The 2,500-nt window shown below is 33.2% G+C and overlaps 1 long non-coding RNA gene across 1 annotated transcript in view; it reads right to left on the reverse strand.

Annotated features, from left to right (window-relative positions):
• Positions 1-2,500, reverse strand: part of LOC137637553 (uncharacterized) — a 14,500-nt gene that overhangs the window by 11,819 nt on the left and 181 nt on the right. Inside the window, exon 1 of the long non-coding RNA XR_011043702.1 lies at positions 2,203-2,500. This exon is cut by the window's right edge and continues 181 nt beyond it. This is a non-coding gene — a long non-coding RNA (uncharacterized lncRNA). The remainder of the gene's footprint in view (positions 1-2,202) is intronic.

Raw genomic sequence — 2,500 nt, forward strand, 5'->3', positions numbered from 1 at the left:
ACGACCTTCCACTCGATATCAAGAATAGCAATAATGTGGCAGCTTTCAAGAAAAACCTGAAGACTTATCTTTTTAGAAAGTGTTATAATAGTAACCTGAAAACTATTAAGCCTGAATACAAATGCTAGCGAAATAACTGATAACGATACAGAGCAAAATATTAACTGGAAAGAAATTATTTTTTTCACACACCAAGGCCCGCCTGAACAGACCTTTAGTGTTTGATGGAGGCCGAGAAATAAACCCGTAAAAGTAAAAGTATATATATATATAATATATATATATATATATATATATATATATATATATATATATATATATATATATATATATATACACACACACACACACACACACACATATATATATATATATATATATATATATATATATATATAAATATATATATATATATATATATATATATATATATATATATATATATATATACATACACGTAGGTTATTTGCAAATTTCCAAGTTTACCAAAAATCACCATTTGAGGAATACAAAAAGTAGAAATACGGATTGCAGTGAACAGAACTAAGCCATTCACTTCAGAAATTAAAATACAAATTTAATCCTAGAGGGTTGGAAGGACCAAGGAAAAATATCAATGATGAAAATATTTGAGTGGGAAATCTTTTCCCACACTATCAGTTCATAGTAATAATTAACCCTTTGATACTTGAAATTAACCACGATAAAAAGGATGAATTATATTACGAGATTTAACAAATATTCAAGTTTCTATCCAATAAAAAACCCCATATGCGTAAGACATGAACATACAAAAAATTATAAATACCGAATAATGTTTCTTTTTACATATATAAAACTAGAAGGGTACTCAGTTAAGCATAGACCTCCGCCACGGAAGCTTATCTTTTCGACCTTTCTCTTGTCCTTGACCTTCAACCTTAGCATGTATTAATTGACGTGGATTTTTATATACAAATATGATCCAAGTTTAAAGTCTCTGTGGCAACGAAGTCCAAACTTATGGCAGAATACCTTAATTGGACATTTTGCTTGACCTTTGACCTTGACCTCCTGAAATTTTATAATTTCCAGCTATCTAAATAAGTTAATCCCTGCAAGTTTCATTACTCTACGATTTAAATTGTGCTAGACGGCTGTTCACAAACAAAGAGGGGGTAAAACATAACTTCCTTCCAATTTACAATATTCAGGTAACTAGTCATAATAACTGAATTCTGAAGAAGCTGAGTGAATACTAATATGCAGAACAAAAGTTGTGCAAAATCGGTTTTCTATTAAACCACAGCCCCGTTAGATTAAATGAAGTGATCCTAACAATGCCGCTGTGGGATGACAAATATTAAGGTCTTCAAGAGGACTTTCTTATTCTGCGAGTGTTTCGACAGTGATGATCAAACAGTAAGCAAACAATACGCATTGCGAAATGTTCAATGCTCACGAATGAACACCATAAAACGATCGTGGAAGTCCTGTAGAGAGCAAGGCCCATAGTATTCTATGGGCCTTGGTAGAGAGTAGGGTTCTCATGACGTACGGGACTACATAAGCAGCCCTTAATGTAAAGCAATTTGATCGTGCGTCACCAGGAAAATCACGCTAAACGTAAAAATCTTGGAAGTGAATACCTAATATTTATCGATTCCTGACCTGCACCTACACAAAAACCCATAACCTCAATCAAAATGCAGACCATTAGTAGAAATTCCACGAATCTAATCAAGAATCAAACCCATCTAATTTATAAATGGAAATCTAAAGTTATGAACACAGTAAATCCTAAATAACTGGTTCATATATCTCACAAACCACTGTATACATAAACTGGCCATTAGTAGAAATTCCACGATTCTAATCAAGAATCAAACCCATCAAATTTATAAATGGAAATCTAAAGTTATGAACACAGTAAATAAAAAATAACTGGTTCATTTATCTCGAAAACCACTGTATACATAAACTGACCATTAGTAGAAATTCCACGATTCTAATCAAGAATCAAACTCATAAAATTTATAAGTGGAAAAAGAAAGTTATCAACACCGCAAATCCTAAATGCTAACTGGATCATATATCTCGAAAACTAGTGCATACATAATTCAGTGTTGACGTCATTTGGACAAATGGGATTCGACTATTCGGCGACACTAGAGGAAATGGGATTCGACTATTCTAGAGCAAGGACAAGTCCCTTACGCTTACCCAAAAATATGTCAGTTGGTCTAACGATATCTCGGAAGAATATCCTGTTTGATTACGTCAAAGAGAGTGCTTAAGGAATTAGGACTTCGTGGTAATTTGGTAAACCTTACATCACTTGATAAACACCTTAGGCAAAATCCAAGGTCAGTATATATCTGGACCGTGGCAAAATCATACACACTTGTACTCTTGTTATACGTATCCAGTCGACTGGCGTTCACTCCACTTCAGATCTCAACAGTACAAAGGCATCCTCCCACAAAGCACATATATAACCAGAAATGATTTCAAATTGATA

Source organism: Palaemon carinicauda, chromosome 3 (assembly GCF_036898095.1).
Source record: "Palaemon carinicauda isolate YSFRI2023 chromosome 3, ASM3689809v2, whole genome shotgun sequence".
In the NCBI taxonomy this organism is placed as follows: Eukaryota; Metazoa; Arthropoda; class Malacostraca; order Decapoda; family Palaemonidae; genus Palaemon; species Palaemon carinicauda.